Genomic DNA, 26504 nt, shown 5'->3' with positions numbered 1-26504 from the left:
GGAGGGTTCCATGGATGATGATGACAGCAGAGGGTTCCATGGATGATGATGGACAGCGGAGGGTTCTATGGATGATGATGGACAGCGGAGGGTTCTATGGATGATGATGGACAGCGGAGGGTTCTATGGATGATGATGGACAGCGGAGGGTTCTATGGATGATGATGGACAGCGGAGGGTTCTATGGATGATGATGGACAGCGGAGGGTTCTATGGATGATGATGGACAGCGGAGGGTTCTATGGATGATGATGGACAGCGGAGGGTTCTATGGATGATGATGGACAGCGGAGGGTTCCATGGATGATGATGGACAGCGGAGGGTTCTATGGATGATGATGATGGACAGCGGAGGGTTCTATGGATGATGATGGACAGCGGAGGGTTCTATGGATGATGATGGACAGCGGAGGGTTCTATGGATGATGATGGACAGCAGAGGGTTCCATGGATGATGATGATGGACAGCGGAGGGTTCTATGGATGATGATGGACAGCGGAAGGTTCTATGGATGATGATGGACAGCGGAGGGTTCTATGGATGATGATGATGGACAGCGGAGGGTTCTATGGATGATGATGGACAGCGGAGGGTTCTATGGATGATGATGGACAGCAGAGGGTTCTATGGATGATGATGGACAGTGGAGGGTTCTATGGATGATGATGATGGACAGTGGAGGGTTCTATGGATGATGATGGACAGCAGAGGGTTCTATGGATGATGATGGACAGCAGAGGGTTCTATGGATGATGATGGACAGCGGAGGGTTCTATGGATGATGATGATGGACAGCGGAGGGTTCTATGGATGATGATGGACAGCGGAGGGTTCTATGGATGATGATGGACAGCGGAGGGTTCTATGGATGATGATGGACAGCGGAGGGTTCTATGGATGATGATGATGGACAGCGGAGGGTTCCATGGATGATGATGATGGACAGTGGAGGGTTCTATGGATGATGATGGACAGCAGAGGGTTCTATGGATGATGATGGACAGCGGAGGGTTCTATGGATGATGATGATGGACAGCGGAGGGTTCTATGGATGATGATGGACAGCGGAGGGTTCTATGGATGATGATGACAGCAGAGGGTTCTATGGATGATTATGATGGACAGCGGAGGGTTCTATGGATGATGATGGACAGCGGAGGGTTCTATGGATGATGATGGACAGCGGAGGGTTCCATGGATGATGATGATGGACAGCGGAGGGTTCTATGGATGATGATGGACAGCGGAGGGTTCTATGGATGATGATGCACAGCAGAGGGTTCTATGGATGATGATGATGGACAGCGGAGGGTTCTATGGATGATGATGGACAGCAGAGGGTTCCATGGATGATGATGATGGACAGCGGAGGGTTCTATGGATGATGATGGACAGCAGAGGGTTCTATGGATGATGATGATGGACAGCGGAGGGTTCCATGGATGATGATGGACAGCAGAGGGTTCTATGGATGATGATGATGGACAGCGGAGGGTTCCATGGATGATGGAGGACAGCGGAGGGTTCTATGGATGATGATGATGGACAGCGGAGGGTTCCATGGATGATGATGACAGCAGAGGGTTCCATGGATGATGATGGACAGCGGAGGGTTCTATGGATGATGATGGACAGCGGAGGGTTCTATGGATGATGATGGACAGCGGAGGGTTCTATGGATGATGATGGACAGCGGAGGGTTCTATGGATGATGATGGACAGCGGAGGGTTCTATGGATGATGATGGACAGCGGAGGGTTCTATGGATGATGATGGACAGCGGAGGGTTCTATGGATGATGATGGACAGCGGAGGGTTCCATGGATGATGATGGACCGCGGAGGGTTCTATGGATGATGATGGACAGCGGAGGGTTCCATGGATGATGATGGACAGCAGAGGGTTCCATGGATGATGATGGACAGCGGAGGGTTCTATGGATGATGATGGACAGCGGAGAGTTCTATGGAGATGATGGACAGCGGAGGGTTCTATGGATGATGATGGACAGCGGAGGGTTCTATGGATGATGATGGACAGCGGAGGGTTCTATGGATGATGATGGACAGCAGAGGGTTCCATGGATGATGGTGGACAGCGGAGGGTTCTATGGATGATGATGGACAGCGGAGGGTTCTATGGATGATGATGGACAGCGGAGGGTTCTATGGATGATGATGGACAGCGGAGGGTTCCATGGATGATGGTGGACAGCGGAGGGTTCTATGGATGATATACACTGATAGGGGCCACTGAGGGTTCTATGGATGATATACACTGAGAGGGGCCACTGAGGGTTCTATGGGTGATATACACTGATATACACTGATAGGGGCCACTGAGGGTTCTATGGGTGATATACACTGATAGGGGCCACTGGGGGTTCTATGGGTGATATGAACCGAGAGGGGCCACTGAGGGTTCTATGGGTGATGATATACACTGATAGGGGCCACTGAGGGTTCTATGGATGATATACACTGATAGGGGCCACTGAGGGTCCTATGGGTGATATACACTGATAGGGGCCACTGAGGGTTCTATGGGTGATATACACTGATAGGGGCCACTGAAGGTTCTATGGGTGATATACACCGATAGGGGCCACTGAGTGTCCTATGGGTGATATACACTGATAGGGGCCACTGAGGGTCCTATGGGTGATATACACTGATAGGGGCCACTGAGGGTTCTATGGGCAATATACACTGAGAGGGGCCACTGAGGGTTCTATGGGTGATATACACTGAGAGGGGCCACTGAGGGTTCTATGGGTGATATACACTGAGAGGGGCCACTGAGGGTTCTGGGGGTGATGATATACACTGATAGGGGCCACTGGGGGTCCTATGGGTGATATACACTGAGAGGGACCACTGGGGGTTCTATGGCTGATATACACTGATAGGGGCCACTGAGGGTCCTATGGGTGATATACACTGATAGGGACCACTGAGCGTCCTATGGGTGATATACACTGATAGGGGCCACTGAGGGTTCTATGGCTGTTATACACTGATAGGGGCCACTGAGGGTCCTATGGGTGATATACACTGATATGGGCCACTGAGGGTCCTATGGGTGATATACACTGATAGGGATGAGAGGGGCCACTGGGGGTCCTATGGGTGATATACACTGATAGGGATGAGAGGGGCCACTGGGGGTTCTATGGGTGATATACACTGATAGGGGCCACTGAGGGTTCTATGGGTGATATACACTGATAGGGGCCACTGAGGGTTCTATGGGTGATATACACTGATAGGGGCCACTGAGGGTTCTATGGGTGATATACACTGAGAGGGACCACTGAGGGTCCTATGGGTGATATACACTGATAGGGGCCACTGAGGGTCCTATGGGTGATATACACTGAGAGGGGCCACTGAGGGTTCTATGGGTGATATACACTGATAGGGGCCACTGAGGGTTCTATGGGTGATATACACTGATAGGGGCCACTGAGGGTTCTGGGGGTGATGATATACACTGATAGGGACCACTGAGGGTTCTATGGGTGATATACACTGATAGGGGCCACTGAGGGTTCTATGGGTGATATACACTGATAGGGACCACTGAAGGTTCTATGGGTGATATACACTGATAGGGGCCACTGAGGGTTCTATGGGTGATATACACTGATAGGGGCCACTGAGGGACCTATGGGTGATATACACTGATAGGGGCCACTGAGGGTTCTATGGGTGATATACACTGATAGGGACCACTGAGGGTTCTATGGGTGATATACACTGATAGGGGCCACTGAGGGTTCTATGGGTGATATACACTGATAGGGGCCACTGAGGGTTCTATGGGTGATGATATACACTGATAGGGGCCACTGAGGGTTTTATGGGTGATATACACTGATAGGGGCCACTGAGGGTTCTATGGGTGATATACACTGATAGGGGCCACCGAGGGTTCTATGGGTGATATACACTGATAGGGGCCACTGAGGGTTCCATGGATGATATACACTGATAGGGGCCACTGAGGGTTCTATGGGCGATATACACTGAGAGGGACCACTGAGGGTTCTATGGGTGATATACACTGATAGGGACCACTGAGGGTTCTAGGGGTGATATACACTGATAGGGGCCACTGAGGGTTCTACGGGCGATATACACTGATAGGGGCCACTGAGGGTCCTATGGGTGATATACACTGATAGGGGCCACTGAGGGTTCTATGGGTGATATACACTGATAGGGGCCACTGAGGGTTCTATGGGTGATATACACTGAGAGGGGCCACTGAGGGTTCTATGGGTGATATACACTGATAGGGGCCACTGAGGGTTCTATGGATGATATACACTGATAGGGGCCACTGAGGGTTCTATGGGTGATATACACTGAGAGGGGCCACTGAGGGTTCTATGGGTGATATACACTGAGAGGGGCCACTGAGGGTTCTATGGGTGATATACACTGATAGGGACCACTGAGGGTTCTATGGATGATATACACTGATAGGGGCCACTGGGGGTTCTATGGGTGATATACACTGATAGGGGCCACTGGGGGTTCTATGGATGATATACACTGATAGGGGCCACTGAGGGTTCTATGGGTGATATACACTGATAGGGGCCACTGGGGGTTCTATGGATGATATACACTGATAGGGGCCACTGAGGGTTCTATGGGTGATATACACTGATAGGGGCCACTGAGGGGTCTATGGGTGATATACACTGATAGGGGCCACTGGGGGTCCTATGGGTGATATACACTGATAGGGGCCACTCCTAGGGGGAGGGGCGATATATAGATGTATCCAATGGGGTGACCTCAGTCTATTCTACAAGAAGGTGATGTCCAGTGGGGGGCGCTGTAGACGACAATAATTGGGGTCATGGAAGGTAGACAGTTGGGTCAATGTCCATTACTGAGGAAGGTAGGTGTCTCCCTGCCTATGGTAGCGGGGGATGGTGATTTCCATGTTCCTCCGCCATGCAGCAGGACAGGTAGATGATACCTGAGATGGTAAGTCGGTATCACTTACTACTTTCAGGTAGGTATCCCTCCAGAAACAAGACAGGTAAGTATCCATTAAGAGGGTGACAGCTGTCTCTAGTATAGAAGTGTGCAGGTTGGTGACATCTATGCCAGTGAAGGGAAGGGGCAGGTAGGTATTACCCCTGGGCATAACATTTGGAAGAGTGGAGGTAGGTGTCTATCGGTGAACAGTATGATGAGGACAGGTAGGTGTCCATGGGGGAAGAGTATGATGAGCACAGGTAGGTGTCCATGGGTGGAGAGAGAGATAAGGACAGGTAGGTGTCCATGAGGGAGCGTGTGATGAGCACAGGTAGGTGTCTATAGGGGGAGAGTATGATGAGCACAGGTAGGTGTCCATGGGTGGGAGAATAGGATGAGCACAGGTAGGTTTCTATGGGTGGACAGTATGATGAGGACAGGTAGGTGCCCATGTGGGGGGGCAGTATGATGAGGACAGGTAGGTGTGCATGTGGGGGGGGGGGCAGTATGATGAGGACAGGTGGGTGTGCATGTGGGGGGGCAGTATGATGAGGACAGGTGGGTGTGCATGTGGGGGGGGGGCAGTATGATGAGGACAGGTGGGTGTGCATGTGGGGGGGGGCAGTATGATGAGGACAGGTGGGTGTGCATGTGGGGGGGCAGTATGATGAGGACAGGTGGGTGTGCATGTGGGGGGGGGCAGTATGATGAGGGCAGGTAGGTGTCCATGTGGGGGGGCAGTATGATGAGGACAGGTAGGTGTCCATGTGGGGGGGGGCAGTATGATGAGGACAGGTAGGTGTCCATGTGGGGGGGGCAGTATGATGAGGGCAGGTGGGTGTCCATGTGGGGGGGCAGTATGATGAGGACAGGTAGGTGTCCATGTGGGGGGGGCAGTATGATGAGGACAGGTGGGTGTCCATGTGGGGGGGCAGTATGATGAGGACAGGTAGGTGTCCATGTGGGGGGGGGGGCAGTATGATGAGGACAGGTAGGTGTCCATGTGGGGGGGCAGTATGATGAGGACAGGTAGGTGTCCATGTGGGGGGGGGCAGTATGATGAGGACAGGTAGGTGTCCATGTGGGGGGGGGCAGTATGATGAGGACAGGTAGGTGTCCATGTGGGGGGGGGCAGTATGATGAGGACAGGTAGGTGTTCATGTGGGGGGGGCAGTATGATGAGGACAGGTAGGTCTCCATGTGGGGGGGCAGTATGATGAGGACAGGTAGGTGTCCATGTGGGGGGGGCAGTATGATGAGGACAGGTAGGTGTCCATGTGTGGGGGGGCAGTATGATGAGGACAGGTAGGTGTCCATGTGGGGGGGGGGAGTATGATGAGGACAGGTAGGTGTCCATGTGGGGGGGCAGTATGATGAGGACAGGTAGGTGTCCATGTGTGGGGGGGCAGTATGATGAGGACAGGTAGGTGTCTATGTGGGGGGGGCAGTATGATGAGGACAGGTAGGTGTCCATGTGTGGGGGGGCAGTATGGTGAGGACAGGTAGGTGTCTATGTGGGGGGGGCAGTATGATGAGGACAGGTAGGTGTCCATGTGGGGGGGGCAGTATGATGAGGACAGGTAGGTGTCCATGTGTGGGGGGGCAGTATGATGAGGACAGGTAGGTGTCTATGTGGGGGGGGCAGTATGATGAGGACAGGTAGGTGTCCATGTGGGGGGGGCAGTATGATGAGGACAGGTAGGTGTCCATATGGGGGGGCAGTATGATGAGGACAGGTAGGTGTCCATGTGGGGGGGGCAGTATGATGAGGACAGGTAGGTGTCTATGTGTGGGGGGGGGGGTCTGATGAGGAGGACAGGTAGGTGTCTATAGGTGGACATAGTAAGGAGAGGTAGGTACTCACCAGGGAAGTGAAGAGTCCCGGATCTTTCATGCTGTGACCGTTAATAATCCATGGACGGACCGATCATCTCCCCCCCGGATCTCCTCTTCTCCCCGACCGTCCCCCGATCCTCCATCCCCGGCTCTCCTCTTCTCCCCGCACCCCCCGCATCCCTCTGTGCGTGCGGCTCCTCCCCCCGGGGGCGGGGCTACGCACTTGTTACATTCTATCCGCTCAACTTCCCATCTCTGACCGCCGGAGACCCCCCCCCCCAATCCTTCCTCAGTCCTCTCCACCGTCCGACCCCTTCACTGCCGGTGTGTCATCTTTAACCCCTTCACTGCCGGCCTTTACAGCTGATGAGAGCACAACCATCCCTGATTCCTCCTTCCCATCTCATCATCACTATGACATCATTCCCTACCTCATAGTACACCCGGTGACGTCATCTCTGGACCTCTGTCCTTCTGTGTGCAATGCAGGGAGATCGTGGCTGGGGGGAGGGGCCAAGAGGGGGCGGTACATTATTATGATCATCATTTGTATTATTATTATTGTTATTATGCCGTATAAGTATTATTATTTCATCATCATCATTTTCCTCCTCATCATCATCATGTTCATAATCATCATCAATTTTATTCTTCATCATCATCGTTTCCTTCATCATTATCTTCATAAATCATCATAATGTTTATAATCATCATAAATATTTTCTTTTCTTCATCATCATCATTATTGTTTTTATCATCATCTTCGATTTCTTCATCATCATCGTTTTCATCATCGTAATTTTCATCAATGTTTTCTTTTCTTCATCATCATCACATTGTATTAGTATTATTATTTTATCATCATCATTATTCTTGTCATTATTATTATTATTATTATATTGTTATTTATTATTATTCTCTCCCCTGCCATGTCTTTATTATTATTATTATTCTATGTCAGATCGGATCGTCGGATTGGTTGGAAGTGGAAGACGCTCCACATTCCCGATCTTCTCTCTGGCTCCCTTCAGTACTGACCACATGGAGTGCCTGTCTCTTGCCCGCCTCTTCTCCATCTCTTACCCGTCTCTTGCCCGTCTCTTGTCCATCTCTTGTCCGTCTCTTGCCCGTCTCTTGCCGTCTCTTGTCCGTCTCTTGCCCATCTCTTGCCGTCTCTTGCCCGTCTCTTGCCCGTCTCTTGTCCGTCTCTTGCCCATCTCTTGCCCGTCTCTTGCCCGTCTCTTGCCCGTCTCTTGCCCGCCTCTTCTCCATCTCTTACCCGTCTCTTGTCCGTCTCTTGTCCGTCTCTTGCCCGTCTCTTGTCCGTCTCTTGCCCGTCTCTTGCTGTCTCTTGCCCGTCTCTTGCCCGTCTCTTGCCCGTCTCTTGCCCGCCTCTTCTCCATCTCTTACCCGTCTCTTGTCCGTCTCTTGCCCGTCTCTTGTCCGTCTCTTGCCCGTCTCTTGCCGTCTCTTGCCCGTCTCTTGCCCGTCTCTTGTCCGTCTCTTGCCCATCTCTTGCCCGTCTCTTGCCCGTCTCTTGCCCGTCTCTTGTCCGTCTCTTGCCCGTCTCTTGCCCGTCTCTTGTCCGTCTCTTACCCATCTCTTGTCCGTCTCTTGCCCGTCTCTTGCCCTGTCTCTTGCCCGTCTCTTGGCCATCTCTTGCCCGTCTCTTGCCCATCTCTTGCCCGTCTCTTGCCCGTCACACATCCCCCAGTGAAGGTTCTATTCCCATTTCTCTGTCATATTACCATCACAGGTGCGTTCATCGCTCGTTTTAAGGTACGTTGCGGCATCCAATTAAAAATCATTGGGCTTCCCCGGCGCCAAACGCCCCAAAAATGAGCCCTGATTTTTATAAGGCAGGGCATCGCCTTAGTGCCCCTCCCCCCAGGGTGCTACTTAGATTGGCGCTGCGGCTCAACAATATCGCACTCGTTATCACGATGCAATGGCGGGCCCTCGGGGGGCATTTGGGCACGTTGTCCACTGAGGGGGCAGAACCACTGATCTGAATTTGGACCCTTTTTCAGGAGAGATATTTGGCCAGAACTGAAGGGAGCCGGGAGCAGCAGCTTCCCCAGGAAATGGAAATGTCATGGTTTTCATCCCTTGAATGGAATAATAAATAGAAACATTTATTTATTATTATTATTATTATTATTATTATTATTATTATATGTTTGCAGTGTAGGGGACGGCGGGATGAATCGCTCTGCTCACACAATGTAGCGATAATAACGCCACCTAGCGGCAGGAATGAAGAAGGAGAAGAACGCACAGCTATAGAGAGGCCGGGGAGGCCGATTCCTGTGCACTTCTGCCTGATCTCCTCTATGGATTGATCACCCCCCCCTCCCCCCTCCTCCTTCCTTGGTCCTCTGATTGGGGACAAGCGCTGACATCACTGATCCCCCAACCAACCGCAACCTCCTCGCCTGGTGCCATCGCTCCTCCGTAACCCCTCAACTGACAATCTGCTGCTGGGTAACATATTGTGAACATTAACCCCATCCTGGCCCCATAGTAATCATCACTCCACCCATCAGTGTACCCACTCCACCCATCACTGAGCCAACTCAACCCATCACTGAGCCAACTCAACCCATCAGTGTACCCACTCCACCCATCACTGAGCCAACTCCACCCATCACTGAGCCAACTCATCCCATCGGTGTACCCACTCCACCCATCACTGAGCCAACTCCACCCATCAGTGTACCCACTCCACCCATCACTGAGCCAACTTAACCCATCACTGAGCCAACTCAACCCATCAGTGTACCCACTCCACCCATCACTGAGCCAACTCCACCCATCACTGAGCCAACTCATCCCATCGGTGTACCCACTCCACCCATCACTGAGCCAACTCAACCCATCAGTGTACCCACTCCACCCATCACTGAGCCAACTCAACCCATCAGTGTACCCACTCCACCCATCACTGAGCCAACTCCACCCATCACTGAGCCAACTCATCCCATCGGTGTACCCACTCCACCCATCACTGAGCCAACTCCACCCATCAGTGTACCCACTCCACCCATCACTGAGCCAACTTAACCCATCACTGAGCCAACTCAACCCATCAGTGTACCCACTCCACCCATCACTGAGCCAACTCCACCCATCACTGAGCCAACTCATCCCATCGGTGTACCCACTCCACCCATCACTGAGCCAACTCAACCCATCAGTGTACCCACTCCACCCATCACTGAGCCAACTCAACCCATCAGTGTACCCACTCCACCCATCACTGAGCCAACTCCACCCATCACTGAGCCAACTCATCCCATCGGTGTACCCACTCCACCCATCACTGAGCCAACTCAATCCATCAGTGTACCCACTCCACCCATCACTGAGCCAACTCCACCCATCACTGAGACAACTCAACCCATCAGTGTACCCACTCCACCCATCACTGAGCCAACTCAACCCATCAGTGTACCCACTCCACCCATCACTGAGCCAACTCAACCCATCAGTGTACCCACTCCACCCATCACTGAGCCAACTCAACCCATCAGTGTACCCACTCCACCCATCACTGAGCCAACTCAACCCATCAGTGTACCCACTCCACCCATCACTGAGCCAACTCAACCCATCAGTGTACCCACTCCACCCATCACTGAGCCAACTCAACCCATCACTGAGCCAACTCCACCCATCACTGAGCCAACTCAACCCATTATGCCGCGTACACACCATCACTTTATGTGATGAAAAAAAATGACGTTTTTAAAAACGTCACTTTAATTGACTGTGTGTGGGGGAAAACGTCGTTTTATGTCTTGTAAAAAACGACAGAAAAAAATTGAAGCATGCTTCAATTTTATGTGTCGTTTTTCAAAAGTGCACTTTTTACTTCACAGAAATTGACCGTGTGTAGCAAAAAACGTCGTTTTCTAAGACGTTTTTTCATCCACGCATGCCCAGAAGCTACTTATGAAGCGAGCTTCAATGGTAAAACGTGGTGGAACGTAACCTCACTTTGCAAGATCATTGTGAGAAAACGATGGTGTGTAGGCAACTTCGTCTTTGAAAATTGAAGTTTCAAAAACGTCATTTTTTACTTCACAGAAAGTGTCGTTTTTTTTCATCACATAAAGTGATGGTGTGTATGCGGCATTAGTGTACTCATCACAACCATCAATCACTGAGCCAACTCAACACATCAGCGCACCCACTCCACCTATCACTGAGCTAACTGAACCCATCAGTGCACTCACTCCACCTATCACTGAGCCAACACAGCCCATCAGTGCACCCACTCCACCCATCACAGTGAAGAACGGGGAAGCCATGTTTACACACGGCTCTCCCCGTTCTTCAGCTCCAGGGACCGATCGCGGGACTCCAGCGGCGATCAGGTCCGCGGGTCCCGCTGTCCCGGAGCTTCGGACCGGGTTGCGGGAGCGCGCCTGCGACCCACGGCTGGGTACTAGTACAGGACGTACCTGTACGTACATGTGCCCAGCCGTGCCATTCTGCCGACGTATATGTGCAGGAGGCGGTCCTTAAGTGGTTAAGAAGCATATGATTAGAACCTGAGGCTCTAATTGGCTTCAAAAAAGGGTGGGCTCGGGGCGCAGAGCACTGTGCCCAAAGCCCACTCAGTTGTGTGACAATAGTCAATTAATATTTGCTAATGTCTTCCTGTCTCTCCTTTCGGCCAATCGGGAAGCGGGTCCTGAGAGCGAGAGTCCTAAGACTCGATTGGCCGCGAGTCCTAAGTCCTTATTGGCTGGGAGGAGAAGTGACAGCCGGGACTTGGGAGGAGACCCAGGGGGGAAGGCACCGAAGCCGCAACCTGGCTGGGGTAAGTGTGGGGCTGGAGGGGGGCCTGGCGAGCAATGCAGTGATCAAGCAACAGGGGGAGGGGGATTTGGCGATCGAGCTAGCCCTGGGGGGAGGGGTCTTTGCTTAGCTGGCTGGCGTTTTGGCTGTGGGGCCACGGGCTAACCCCCCCAGGAAAATTGAGCACCAGCCACCACTGCTATTGAGCACTTAAAATATAACCCAGCAGAGCAATGTTCAGTAAAGTTTCTCCGGTAACGTTTTCGGTGATATACGGGAAAATCGGAGAAATGGAGCGTCTTTGTGGACGGCTCATAAATCTGAAGAAGCCCCTCAAGGCCGCCATGCTGATTACACATGATAAATGTCTGTATGAAGGATGACCAGCAAGCTTGGAACACGGACACCGTGACCTGACACATTCTTCATACAAAGTCACCCCCGAGGACGTTCCTTTTATTAGGGTTTTTTTAGGAAGCTGCATGCTTGGGGGCGCCATGTAGGACCATCAATCACCCCCTCTAGGTCAAGGGGGTTCTTCACTTCAGAGCTGCAAACGCATTCCTTCTAAAAGTGAATCTAAACCAAGAGAAATGATTATATTGCAGCGTACCAGTCCTTATATGCGATGGCTGCATCAGGGAAAACCTACTCACTCTAATGTACTATATCTATGGAGGTGTAGAGTACTCATAAGATCCCTGCCAGGTCTTCCAGGAGTTCCATGGCTCGTAGGATCTCCAGTACACAGCGGAATCATTCCAAGTCTTCAAGGGGTTCCAGGAATCCCAGCATCTCCAGTATGTACAGGAATCATTCCAAGTCTTCCAGGAGTTCCAGGAATCTCAGGATCTCCAGTATGTACAGGAATCATTCCAAGTCTTCCAGGGGTTCCAGGAATCCCAGGATCTCCAGTATACAGAGGAATCATTCCAAGTCTTCCAGGGGTTCCAGGAATCCCAGGATCTCCAGTACTCACAGGAACCATTCCAAGTCTTCCAGGGGTTCCATGGCTCGTAGCATCTCCAGTACACAGCGGAATCATTCCAAGTCTTCCAGGAGTTCCAGGAATCCCAGCATCTCCAGTATAAAGAGGAATCATTCCAAGTCTTCCAGGAATCCCAGCATCTCCAGTATGTACAGGAATCATTCCAAGTCTTCCAGGAGTTCCAGGAATCCCAGGATCTCCAGTATACAGAGGAATCATTCCAAGTATTCCAGGAGTTCCAGGAATCCCAGCATCTCCAGTATGTACAGGAATCATTCCAAGTCTTCCAGGAATCCCAGGATCTCCAGTATGTACAGGAACCATTCCAAGTCTTCCAGGAATTCCAGCATCTCCAGTATGTACAGGAATCATTCCAAGTCTTCCAGGAGTTCCAGGAATCTCAGGATCTCCAGTATGTACAGGAATCATTCCAAGTCTTCCAGGAGTTCCAGGAATCCCAGGATCTCCAGTATACAGCGGAATCATTCCAAGTCTTCCAGGGGTTCCAGGAATCCCAGCATCTCCAGTATACAGAGGAATCATTCCAAGTCTTCCAGGGGTTCCAGGAATCCCAGGATCTCCAGTACTCACAGGAACCATTCCAAGTCTTCCAGGGGTTCCAGGAATCCCAGGATCTCCAGTACACAGCGGAATCATTCCAAGTCTTCCAGGGGTTCCAGGAATCCCAGGATCTCCAGTATACAGAGGAATCATTCCAAGTCTTCAAGGGGTTCCAGGAATCCCAGGATCTCCAGTACACAGAAGAATCATTCCAAGTCTTCTAGGGATTCCAGGAATCCCAGCATCTCCAGTATACAGAGGAATCATTCCAAGTCTTCAAGGGGTTCCAGGAATCCCAGGATCTCCAGTACACAGCGGAATCATTCTAAGTCTTCCAGGAGTTCCAGGAATCCCAGCATCTCCAGTATACAGAGGAATCATTCCAAGTCTTCCAGGGGTTCCAGGAATCCCAGGATCTCCAGTACTCACAGGAACCATTCCAAGTCTTCCAGGAATCCCAGGATCTCCAGTACACAGCGGAATCATTCCAAGTCTTCAAGGGGTTCCAGGAATCCCAGGATCTCCAGTATACAGAGGAACCATTCCAAGTCTTCAAGGAGTTCCAGGAATCCCAGAATCTCCAGTATACAGAGGAACCATTCCAAGTCTTCAAGGGGTTCCAGGAATCCTAGGATCTCCAGTACACAGCGGAATTATTCTAAGTCTTCCAGGAGTTCCAGGAATCCCAGGATCTCCAGTATGTACAGGAATCATTCCAAGCCTTCCAGGAGTTCCAGGAATCCCAGCATCTCCAGTATGTACACCACTGAAAGGATAGAAGACAAGGGTCACCACTGGAAGGGTAAAGGACAGGGTTCACCGCTGGAAGGAGAGAGGACAGAGGTCATCACTGGAAGGAGGGAGGACAGGGGTCACCGCTGAAGGAGAGAGCACAGGGATCACCACTGAAAGCATAGAAGACAGGGGTCACCGCTAGAAGGAGGGAGGACAGGGGTCACCATTGGAAGGGTAAAGGACAGGGGTCATCGCTGGAAGGAGAGAGGACAGGGGTCACCACTGAAAGGATAGAAGACAGGGGTCACCACTAGAAGGAGGGAGGACAGGGGTCACCATTGGAAGGGTAAAGGACAGGGGTCACCGCTGGAAGGAGAGAGGACAGGGTCACCACTAGAAGTAGGAAGGACAGGGGTCACCACTAGAAGGAGAGAGGACAGGGGTCACCGCTAGAAGGAGGGACGACAGGGGTCACCATTGGAAGGGTAAAGGACAGGGGTCACCGCTGGAAGGAGGGAGGACAGGGGTCACCACTGGAAGGAGGGAGGACAGGGGTCACTATTGGAAGGGTAAAGGACAGGGGACACCACTGGAATGAGAGAGGACAGGGGTCACTACTGGAAGGATAGAAGACAAGGGTCACCACTGGAAGGGTAAAGGACAGGGTTCACAGCTGGAAGGAGAGAGGACAGGGGTCACCACTGGAAGGAGGGAAGACAGGGGTCATCGCTGGAAGGAGAGAGGACAGGGGTCACCATTGGAAGGATAGAAGACAAGGGTCACCACTGGAAAGAGAGAGGGCAGGGGTCACCACTGGAAGGAGAGAGGACAGGGGTCACCACTGAAATGAGAGAGGACAGGGGTCACCACTGGAAGGGTAAAGGACAGGGGACACCACTGGAATGAGAGAGGACAGGGGTCACTACTGGAAGGATAGAAGACAAGGGTCACCACTGGAAGGGTAAAGGACAGGGTTCACAGCTGGAAGGAGAGAGGACAGGGGTCACCACTGGAAGGAGGGAAGACAGGGGTCATCGCTGGAAGGAGAGAGGACAGGGGTCACCATTGGAAGGATAGAAGACAAGGGTCACCACTGGAAGGAGAGAGGACAGGGGTCACCACTGGAAGGAGAGAGGACAGGGGTCACCACTGAAATGAGAGAGGACAGGGGTCACCACTGGAAGGGTAAAGGACAGGGGTCACCACTGAAATGAGAGAGGACAGGGGTCACCACTGGAAGGGTAAAGGACAGGGGTCACCACTGGAAGGGTAAAGGACAAGGGTCACCACTGGAAGGGTAAAGGACAGGGTTCACAGCTGGAATGAGAGAGGACAGGGGTCACCACTGAAAGGATAGAAGACAAGGGTCACCACTGGAAGGAGAGAGGACAGGGGTCACCACTGGAAGGAGAGAGGACAGGGGTCACCACTGAAAGGATAGAAGACAAGGGTCACCACTGGAAGGAGAGAGGACAGGGGTCACCACTGGAAGGAGAGAGGACAGGGGTCACCGCTGGAAGAAGAGAGGATAGGGGTCACCACTGGAAGGGTAAAGGCCAGGGGTCATTAAAGTAAAAATGAAAAATGAATTTGCAAACCAAAATATATCCCAGACCTCAAGGAGTGACAGCCAACATTCAAGGAGTGTCCCTAAAAAACAGAATAATAATTAAATATAATAAAAGTGGCACTAACTCAAATACAGTGATATAGTAAACAAAATCAATATTCACATAATCAATAAATTAATCAAGTCCATAGCTATAGAATCATTGAAATAACCATCCAAAATTCATATAAAAACAAGTAAATTCCTTAGTCCTAATGCCGCGTACACACGACCGTTTTTCGAGTTCTAAAAAACGACGTTTTTAAGGGTCTAGAAAAAAACGACTTTCACCATTGGAAGGGTAAAGGACAGGGGTCATCGCTGGAAGGAGAGAGGACAGGGGTCACCACTGAAAGGATAGAAGACAGGGGTCACCACTAGAAGGAGGGAGGACAGGGGTCACCATTGGAAGGGTAAAGGACAGGGGTCACCGCTGGAAGGAGAGAGGACAGGGTCACCACTAGAAGTAGGAAGGACAGGGGTCACCACTAGAAGGAGAGAGGACAGGGGTCACCGCTAGAAGGAGGGACGACAGGGGTCACCATTGGAAGGGTAAAGGACAGGGGTCACCGCTGGAAGGAGGGAGGACAGGGGTCACCACTGGAAGGAGGGAGGACAGGGGTCACTATTGGAAGGGTAAAGGACAGGGGACACCACTGGAATTCTAAGTCTTCCAGGAGTTCCAGGAATCCCAGGATCTCCAGTATGTACAGGAATCATTCCAAGCCTTCCAGGAGTTCCAGGAATCCCAGCATCTCCAGTATGTACACCACTGAAAGGATAGAAGACAAGGGTCACCACTGGAAGGGTAAAGGACAGGGTTCACCGTTGGAAGGAGAGAGGACAGAGGTCATCACTGGAAGGAGGGAGGACAGGGGTCACCGCTGAAGGAGAGAGCACAGGGATCACCACTGAAAGCATAGAAGACAGGGGTCACCGCTAGAAGGAGAGAGGACATGGGTCACCATTGGAAGGGTAAAGGACAGGGGTCATCGCTGGAAGGAGAGAGGACAGGGGTCACCACTGAAAGGATAGAAGACAGGGGTCACCACTAGAAGGAGGGAGGACAGGGGTCACCATTGGAAGGGTAAAGGACAGGGGTCACCGCTGGAAGGAGAGAGGACAGGGTCACCACTAGAAGTAGGAAGGACAGGGGTCACCACTAGAAGGAGAGAGGACAGGGGTCACCGCTAGAAGGAGGGACGACAGGGGTCACCATTGGAAGGGTAAAGGACAGGGGTCACCGCTGGAAGGAGGGAGGACAGGGGTCACCACTGGAAGGAGGGAGGACAGGGGTCACTATTGGAAGGGTAAAGGACAGGGGACACCACTGGAATGAGAGAGGACAGGGGTCACTACTGGAAGGATAGAAGACAAGGGTCACCACTGGAAGGGTAAAGGACAGGGTTCACAGCTGGAAGGAGAGAGGACAGGGGTCACCACTGGAAGGAGGGAAGACAGGGGTCATCGCTGGAAGGAGAGAGGACAGGGGTCACCATTGGAAGGATAGAAGACAAGGGTCACCACTGGAAAGAGAGAGGGCAGGGGTCACCACTGGAAGGAGAGAGGACAGGGGTCACCACTGAAATGAGAGAGGACAGGGGTCACCACTGGAAGGGTAAAGGACAGGGGACACCACTGGAATGAGAGAGGACAGGGGTCACTACTGGAAGGATAGAAGACAAGGGTCACCACTGGAAGGGTAAAGGACAGGGTTCACAGCTGGAAGGAGAGAGGACAGGGGTCACCACTGGAAGGAGGGAAGACAGGGGTCATCGCTGGAAGGAGAGAGGACAGGGGTCACCATTGGAAGGATAGAAGACAAGGGTCACCACTGGAAAGAGAGAGGGCAGGGTCACCACTGGAAGGAGAGAGGACAGGGGTCACCACTGAAATGAGAGAGGACAGGGGTCACCACTGGAAGGGTAAAGGACAGGGGACACCACTGGAATGAGAGAGGACAGGGGTCACTACTGGAAGGATAGAAGACAAGGGTCACCACTGGAAGGGTAAGGACAGGGTTCACAGCTGGAAGGAGAGAGGACAGGGGTCACCACTGGAAGGAGGGAAGACAGGGGTCATCGCTGGAAGGAGAGAGGACAGGGGTCACCATTGGAAGGATAGAAGACAAGGGTCACCACTGGAAGGAGAGAGGACAGGGGTCACCACTGGAAGGAGAGAGGACAGGGGTCACCACTGAAATGAGAGAGGACAGGGGTCACCACTGGAAGGGTAAAGGACAGGGGTCACCACTGAAATGAGAGAGGACAGGGGTCACCACTGGAAGGGTAAAGGACAGGGGTCACCACTGGAAGGGTAAAGGACAAGGGTCACCACTGGAAGGGTAAAGGACAGGGTTCACAGCTGGAATGAGAGAGGACAGGGGTCACCACTGAAAGGATAGAAGACAAGGGTCACCACTGGAAGGAGAGAGGACAGGGGTCACCACTGGAAGGAGAGAGGACAGGGGTCACCACTGAAATGAGAGAGGGGTCACCACTGGAAGGAGGGAAGACAGGGGTCATCGCTGGAAGGAGAGAGGACAGGGGTCACCGCTGGAAGAAGAGAGGATAGGGGTCACCACTGGAAGGGTAAAGGCCAGGGGTCATTAAAGTAAAATGAAAAATGAATTTGCAAACCAAAATATATCCAGACCTCAAGGAGTGACAGCCAACATTCAAGGAGTGTCCCTAAAAAACAGAAAATAATTAAATATAATAAAAGTGGCACTAACTCAAATACAGTGATATAGTAAACAAAATCAATATTCACATAATCAATAAATTAATCAAGTCCATAGCTATAGAATCATTGAAATAACCATCCAAAATTCATATAAAAACAAGTAAATTCCTTAGTCCTAATGCCGCGTACACACGACCGTTTTTCGAGTTCTAAAAAACGACGTTTTTAAGGGTCTAGAAAAAAACGACTTTTTTTCAACCCGATCATTAAAACGGCCTTACCTACACACGATCGTGAAAAAAAAAATGCTCTAGCAAAGCACGGTGACGTACAATGGCACTATAAAGGGGAAGTTCCATGCAGATGACGCCACCCTTGGGACTGCTTTAGCTGATTTCCTGTTAGTAAAAGACGATTTGCGCTTTTCTGTCTGTTACCAGGGCTGTCTTAATGAGAGGGCACACCTGGGCACTGCCCAGGGGCCCTAGCTGCATGGGGGGCCCCTGCACTTTCCCCAAAGCAGCTGCTCCTTGAGCCCACGCTGCCCTGTAATTGGGGGCCCCATGATGGCACTGAGAGTGATAGATACACAGGGGAGGCAGTCTGCCTTGTACCTACTTGATGTCTGTTTACCTGCACTGTCATCATTGTAGGGGCCCCAGAGCATTACTTTGCCCAGGGGCCCATGATGCTATTAACACGGCCCTGTCTGTTACAGCATGATGAATGTGCTTACTCCATTATGAACGCTAGTTTTATCAGAACGAGCGCTCCCGTCTCATAACTTGCTTCTGAGCATGTGCGGATTAAGATTAAAAAAAAAAAGTGCTTGTGCAATCAAAAGATAAAAATGTTGATGGTAGATGTGCAACAATCAAGTGCAGGAAAGACATCAATTCTTATAACGTGTAGTCACACTTGCTTCCACCATCCGCAATCCACCAATAGTGTTCCCCAGCCTCTCACCTCAAATAAAGACCCCGGCGGGTCTCGTAGCGCTTCTGGTAATTGTTATCCGTAATGGCAATTTCCGCTCCACTATTTTCCTTAGAGCACCAGACCAGGGAAATGTATAATCAGTGGTTGGGGATAAAAATAAAGAACCGTGTTCTCCCGCTGTGCAAAATACGTCCTCCTTAGTCTCCTCCACTCTCCTCCATTCAAGACTCACATAAGATAAAGGCGATCTCCATAGTGCAGTAATTCCATACAAAATTATTTATTCAAAACAGCAAACTTACATTTAAAACTGAAACATTCAGCATTGATATAATCAGGAACTTCCAGTCTCGGCCGCGACCGCAAGTGACGTCACCCGGTTCCTCCAATGGCCGGAAGTGACGTCACCCGGTTCCTCCAATGGCCGGAAGTGACGTCACCCGGTTCCTCCAAAGGCCGGAAGTGACGTCACCCGGTTCCTCCAACGACCGGAAGTGACGTCACACAGTTTCCCCAACGACCGGAAGTGACGTCACCCAGTTCTCCAACGGCCGGAAGTGACGTCACCCGGTTCCTCCAACGATCGGAAGTGACGTCACCCAGTTCCTCCAATGACCCAGTGCCACTGGAAGCCATGCATACCCATGCCATCACACTGCAAGCCCCACCATGTGATCACGATGACGTTGTGTGCTTTGGATCATGAGCCGTTCCAAGCCTTCTCCACACTTTTTTCTTCCCGTTATTCTGGTATAGATTAATCTTAGTTTCATCCGTCCAATGAATGCTTTTCCAGAACCGGTCTGACTTTTTTTAGTGTTCTTTGGGAAAGTCTATTCTGGCTTTTCTTTTCTTCAGGCTTATAAATGGTTTGCACCTTGTGGTGAACCCTCTGTATTTGCTCTTATGAAGCCTTCTCTTTATTGTAGACTTTTAGCCAGATTCAGGTACGTTTACGCCGGCGTATCAGCAGATACGCCGTCGTAACTCTGAATCTACGCCGGCGTTAATTTAAGCGTATTCTGGAAACCAGATACGCCTAAATTATGCTAAGATACGAGCGGCGTAAGTCTCCTACGCCGTCGTATCTTAGGGTGCAATTTTCCCGCTGGCCGCTAGGTGGCGCTTCCGTTGAGTTCGGCGTAGAAAATGTAAATGACTAGATACGCTGATTCAAGAACGTACGTGCGCCCGGCAGCATTTTTTTTACGTCGTTTACGTATGACTTTTTCCGGCGTAAAGTTATTCCAACAAATAGCTGGCCTAGCCAATGTTAAGTATGGCCGTCGTTCCCGCGTCGAAATTTGAAAATGTTACGTCGTTTGCGTAAGTCGTCCGTGAATGGGGCTGGACGTAAACCAATTTGTCCTTGCGGCGTACTTTGGAGCAATGCACACTGGGATATGTACACGGACGGCGCATGCGCCGTTCGAAAAAAAACGTCAATCACGTCGGGTCACCAAACATTAACATAAAACACACCCCCCCCATCCTCATTTGAATTATGCGCGCTTACGCCGGCCCCATTTACGCTATGCCGCCGTAAGTTAGGAGGCAAGTGCTTTGTGAATACAGTACTTGCCTCTCTGACTTAAGGCGGCGTAGCGTAAATACGCTACGCCACGCCGCCTTAAAGATGCGCGCCCCTACCTGAATCTAGCTATTTGACAATAATACGCCCACCTCCTGGAGAATGTCCTTCACTTGCCTGGATGTTGTGAATGTGTTTTTCTTTACCATAGAGAGGATCCTGCGATCATCCACCACTGATGTCTTCCGTGGACCCCCAGGCCTTTTTATGTTGCTAAACTCCCCTGTGCAAACTGTTGATTTGGTCACTCCTAATGTTGCCGCTATCTCTCTGATGGATTTGTTTCATTTTGAAGCCTTATGCAGCGTACACACGGACATTCCGACAACAAAACCGTACATTTCCAATGGATGTTGGCTCAAACTTGTCTTGCATACACAAGGTGGCACAAATGTTGTCGGAAATTGCGAACGCGGTCACGTACAGCACGTACGACGGCACAAAAAAAACGAAAGTTCTATACCAAGTGCGCCACCCTTTGGGCTCCTTCTGCTAATCTTATGTTAGTAGAAGTTTGGTGAGAGACGATTCACGTTTTTCAGCTTCATGCTTTTCAGTCCGTTACAGCGTGACGAATGTGCTATCTCTATTACGAACGCAAATTTTACCGCTTCCGTTTCGTACTTGATTCAGAGCACGCATGGAATTTTGTGCGTCAAAATGGTCAGACGATCGGAAATTCCGACAACAAAACCGTGGATTTTTTTTCCGAGAACAGATTTTGTTGTTGGAAAATTTGAGAATCAGCTCTCAGATTTTTGTTGTCTGAAATTCTGACAGAAAATGTCCGATGGGGCCTACACACGGTCGGATTTTCCGACCAAAAGCTCCAATCGAACATTTGTTGTCGTGTGTACGCGGCATAACAATGGCCTGTTTCACTTGCATGGACAGCTCCTTGGAACGCATGATGTAGGTTCACAGCAAAAGATTCCAAATGCAAATACCACACCAATGCCGCGTACACACGGTCGGAATTTTTTCGACATTAAATGTCCGATGGGAGCTTGTTGTCGGAAATTCCGACCGTGTGTAGGCTCCATCGGACATTTGCTGTCGGAATTTCCGACAACAAATTGAGAGCTGGTTCTCAAATTTTGCGACAACAAAATCCCTTCTCTTAAATTCCGATCGTGTGTGGACAATTCCGACGCACAAAATTTCACGCGTGCTCTGAATCAAGTACGAGACGGAAGCGCTTGGTCTGGTAAAACTAGGACATAGCACATTCGCCACGCTGTAACGGACTTAAAGGCACAAGGCTGAAAAGCACGAATCGTCTCTCACCAAGCTTCTACTAACATGAGATTCGCAGAAGGAGCCCAAAGGGTGGCGAAATTGGTATTGAATTTCCCAATTATAGTGCCGTCTTACGTGTTGTATGTCCACAGCGTCTTGGCGATCAATTGACAACATTTGTGCGACCGTGTGTATGCAAGACAAGTTTGAGCCAACATCCGTCGGGAAAAAAAAATCCCCGGTTTTGTTGTCGGAATTTTCCGATCGTCTGTAAGCGGCCATAAGGCTTCAAAACAAAACAAATCCATCAGGGAGATAGCAGCAACATTAGGAATGGCCAAATCAACAGTTTGCTACATTCTGAAGAAAGGAGAATGCACGGGGGAACTCAGCAACATAAAAAGGCCTGGGCGTCCACGGAAGACATCAGTGGTGGATGATCGCAGGATCCTCTCTATGGTAAAGAAAAACCCATTCACAACATCCAGACAGTGAAGGACACTCTCCAGCATTAGAATCAACTCCAGACTTTTTACCTGCTTAATTGATGAAGAAATAACGAAGGGGTAGCTATGTGTCATGGCAAACTTATGTGATTTTATCGTTTTTATTTTTTTAATAAATTGCAAAGACTTTAAACAAACTTCTTTCACGTTGTCATTATGGGGAATTGTTTGTAGAATTTTTAAGAAAATAATAAATTAAATCTATTTTGGAATAAGGCTGTAACATGACAAAATGTGGAAAAAGTGAAGCGCTGTGAATACTTTCCAGGTGTATATGGACCTAACTGTATATACTGTATATCAGGCCTCGACAATATCCGGGCGCCAGATCGCAATTGCGACAAGAAATTGTGACCTGGCGCCTGGGGAAGCTTAGGGCTGCAGAAGGCCGCAAAGCCCGCGGCCTCAATTACCGGCCGGCGCAGGGCGCGATCACGGTGGGCCCACGCCCGCCGGTAATTGAGGCCGCGGCTTTGCGGTCTTCACAGAAGGAGGCTGAGGCCAGCAGAAGGCCGCAAAGCCACGACCTCAATTACCGGCCGGCGCTGGCCAGCCGGTAATTGAGGCTGCGGCTTTGAGGCCTTCACAGAAGGAAGCTGAGGACTGCAGGAAGGCCGCAAAGCCACGGCCTCAATTACCGGCCGGTCACGGTGGGCCCAAGCCCGCTGGTAATTGAGGCCGCGGCTTTGCGGTCTTCACAGAAGGAGGCTGAGGCCAGCAGAAGGCCGCAAAGCCGCAGCCTTAATTCCTGGCCGGCACGGGCCGGCCGGTAATTGAGGCCGCGGCTTTGCGGCCTTCACAGAAGGAAGCTGAGGCCTGCAGAAGGAATTTAGGAGTGGCCATCTTGTGGTGGCTGTTGGCATTACAGGTTACATTACATTACAAGTAGCAAAAAATTCAGTTCGAATGTGTTTTTTTTCACTGCCATCTCCTTCCCTCGAATTAGAACCCCAAACATTATATATATATTTTTTATTCTAACACCCTAGAGAATAAAATGGCGGTTGTTGCAATACTTTCTGTCACACCGTATTTGCGCAGCGCTCTTACAAGCGCACTTTTTTGGGGAAAAAATACACTTTATTTAAATAAAAAATAAGACAACAGTAAAGTTAGCCCAATTTTTTTTTATATTGTGAAAGATAATGTTACGCCGAGTAAATTGATACCCAACATGTCACGCTTCAAAATTGCGTCCGCTCGTGGAATGGCGACAAATTTTTACCCTTTAAAATCTCCATAGGCGACGTTTAAAAAAATTCTACAGGTTGCATGTTTTGAGTTACAGAGGAGGTCTAGGGCTAGAATTATTGCTCTCGCTCTACCGATCGCTGCGATACCTCACATGTTTGAATACCCAAATGTTCGATTGGAGCTTTTGGTCGGAAATTCCGACCGTGTGTAGGCCCCATCGGACATTTTCTGTCGGAATTTCCGACAACAAAAATCTGAGAGCTGATTCTCAAATTTTCCAACAACAAAATCCATTCTCTTAAATTCCAATCGTGTGTGGACAATTTCCGACGCACAAAATTCCACGCATGCTCTGAATCAAGTACGAGACAGAATCGCTCGGTCTGGTAAAACTAGGACATAGCACATTCGCCACGCTGTAACGGACTTAAAGGCACAAGGCTGAAAAGCAAGAATCGTCTCTCGCCAAGCTTCTACTAACACGAGATAAGCAGAAGGAGCCTAAAGGGTGGCGCAATTGGTATTGAATTTCCCATTTATAGCGCCGTCTTACGTGTTGTATGTCACAGCGTTCTTGGCGTTCATTTGACAACATTTGTGCGACCGTGTGTATGAAAGACAAGTTTGAGCCAGCATCCGTCGGGAAAAAAAATCCATGGTTTTGTTGTCGGAATTTCCGATCGTCTAAGCCAGTGGTCATCAACCCTGCCCTACAGGGCCCACTAACAGGCCAGGTTTTATGTATTACCATGGGGAGATGCAGTCTAGAATACTGCAATCACTGGCCAGCAAATTATATCACCTGTGATGTATTTCAGTTATCTTAAACCTGGCCTGTTAGTGGGCCCTGTAGGGCAGGGTTGATGACCACTGGTCTAACCGGCATAAGGCTTCAAAACGAAACAAATTCATCGGGGAGATAGCAGCAACATTAGGAGTGGCCAAATCAACAGTTTGCTACATTCTGAAGAAAGAAGAATGCACCGGGGAACTCAGCAACATAAAAAGGCCTGGGCGTCCACGGAAGACATCAGTGGTGGATGATCGCAGGATCCTCTCTATGGTAAAGAAAAAACCCATTCACAACATCCAGACAAGTGAAGGACACTCTCCAGCATTAGAATCAACTCCAGACCCTTTACCTGCTTAATTGATGAAGAAATAACGAAGGGGTAGCTATGTGTCATGGCAAACTTATGTGATTTTATCGTTTTTATTTTTTAAATAAATTTGCAAAGACTTTAAACAAACTTCTTTCATGTTGTCATTATGGGGAATTGTTTATAGAATTTTAAGAAAAATAATGAATTAAATCTATTTTGGAATAAGGCTCTAACATGACAAAATGTGGAAAAAGTGAACTGCTGTGAATACTTTGCAGTTGTATATGGACCTAACTGTATATACTGTATATCAGGCCTCGACAAAATCGGGCGCCAGGTCGCAATTGCGACAAGAAATTGTGACCTGGCGCCTGGGGAAGCTTAGGGCTGCAGAAGGCCGCAAAGCCGTGGCCTCAATTATCGGCCGGCATTGGGCGCGATCATGGCGGGCCCAAGCCCGCCGGTAATTGAGGCCGCGGCTTTGCGGCCTTCACAGAAGGAAGTTGAGGCCTACAGAAGGAATCTAGGAGTGGCCATCTTTTGGTGGCTGTTGGCATTACAGGTTACATTACAAGTAGCAAAAAATTCAGTTCTAATGTGTTTTTTTCACTGCCATCTCCTTCCCTCTAATTAGAACCCCCAAACATTATATATATTTTTTATTCTAACACCCTAGAGAATAAAATGGCGGTCGTTGCAATACTTTCTGTCACACCCTATTTGCGCAGCGGTCTTACAAGCGCACTTTTTTAGGAAAAAAATACAATTTCTTTAAATAAAAAATAAGACAACAGTAAAGTTAGCCCAATTTTTTTTTTATATTGTGAAAGATAATGTTACGCCGAGTAAATTGATACCCAACATGTCACGCTTCAAAAATTGCGTCCGCTCGTGGAATGGCGATAAACTTTTACCCTTTAGAATCTCCATAGGGGACGTTTTAAAAAATTCTACAGGTTGCATGTTTTGAGTTGCAGAGGAGGTCTAGGGCTAGAATATTGCTCTCACTCTACCGATCGCGGCGATACCTCACATGTGTGGTTTGAATACCGTTTACATATGCGTAGGCGTTCGCTTTCTGCGCGCGAGCTCGGCGAGACGGGGCGCGTTTTTTTTGGCTCCTAACATTTTTAGCTGGCTCCTAGATTCCAAGCAAATTTGTCAAACCCTGTATATTGTACATTCACATTAGTCCCTTTCCTCAAGGAGCTTACAATCTAAGGCCCCCACCGGGGTACCGGAGAGTACTTAAAGGAAACCCACGCAGGCATAAGGAGAACATTATAGTGGAGTGTAAGCAAAAAGTCTATTTACTATTAACTCTAAATCAATAACCTGTAAAGGCTTTTAAAGCACCCCCTATAGACAGTTTTAGTTAACCACTTGCCGACCGCTGCACGCCGATATACGTCGGCAGAATGGCAGTGGAAGGCAAATAGGTGTACCTGCACGTCCCCTTTAAGAATGCGCGCATCTTAGAATCAGTTACGCATAGATATCCCTTAAATCTGACAGGCGTAAGGCTCTTACGCTGTCAGATCTTAAATGCAATTTTTTTCCCGCCGCTAGGTGTCGCCTCGTCGTTTTCCCCGTCGTCTATGCAAATTAGCTATTTACGCGAGATTCCCGAACGTACGCGCGGACGACGCAGTGAATTTACGACGTTTCCGTAAGCGTAAACTTGCCCCTGCTATATGAGGGGCAAGTTTACGAA

At 50.0% G+C, this 26504-nt stretch overlaps 1 protein-coding gene across 1 annotated transcript in view; it reads right to left on the bottom strand.

The window, feature by feature from the left end:
• LRRC24 (leucine rich repeat containing 24) overlaps nt 1–6951 on the bottom strand; it is a 166297-nt gene extending 159346 nt beyond the window's left edge. Inside the window, exon 1 of the mRNA XM_040355199.1 lies at nt 6863–6951. The gene's annotated coding sequence lies outside the window, so the exon portion shown is untranslated. The remainder of the gene's footprint in view (nt 1–6862) is intronic.
• Nucleotides 6952–26504: the final 19553 nt, after the last annotated feature.

This window comes from Rana temporaria, chromosome 5 (genome assembly GCF_905171775.1).
Source record: "Rana temporaria chromosome 5, aRanTem1.1, whole genome shotgun sequence".
NCBI lineage: Eukaryota > Metazoa > Chordata > Amphibia > Anura > Ranidae > Rana > Rana temporaria.
Note: the sequence above shows the minus strand (reverse complement) of the source record. Positions and strands in the feature narration are given on the sequence as shown.